The sequence below is a fragment of the Macadamia integrifolia genome, unplaced genomic scaffold, assembly GCF_013358625.1.
Source record: "Macadamia integrifolia cultivar HAES 741 unplaced genomic scaffold, SCU_Mint_v3 scaffold688, whole genome shotgun sequence".
Taxonomy (NCBI): Eukaryota; Viridiplantae; Streptophyta; class Magnoliopsida; order Proteales; family Proteaceae; genus Macadamia; species Macadamia integrifolia.
In genome coordinates this window covers 236,976-237,389 of record NW_024870512.1, presented here as the reverse complement: position 1 = coordinate 237,389, position 414 = coordinate 236,976, and the positions used below count along the sequence as shown (strand labels likewise).

At 40.3% G+C, this 414-nt stretch overlaps 1 protein-coding gene across 2 annotated transcripts in view; it reads right to left on the bottom strand.

Moving 5' to 3' along the window:
- LOC122069664 (protein argonaute 16-like) overlaps window positions 1-414 on the bottom strand; it is a 12,428-nt gene that overhangs the window by 1,489 nt on the left and 10,525 nt on the right. The gene's annotated exons all lie outside the window — the stretch shown is intronic.

The following is a 414-nucleotide window of genomic DNA, read 5'->3' as shown; positions in this document are numbered from 1 at the left end:
TTTTTTTTTTTTTTTTTTTTTTTTTGGGAGAAAAAGTAATGACCATAGTTGTTAAGGCATTGGTTAGGCGTCCAGGTGCCCTTCCAGAAAAGGGTGCTTTTGGTATCTCCTTGACGTCCAGGTCCCTCCAACACTTTATCTCGCCTATAAAATTGTGACAACTATGGTAATGACGGTATAAAAAAAGGCGTACCCAATGCATGAGGTCACACCACAGTGGGGTCTGAGGAGGACTGTAAGGATTGTATGATATCACAAAAAAAGAAACAAGATGTACACTCAGGACTCCATACATGACAAGGAAGTATGTTTGGCCACTACCATATAGAGGGGATAGTGTCCTCCATTTGTGACAATATATGACGAAGATGTTACAACCTTTATTTTTTATTTTTTGGGAAAGGGAGGGGGGGG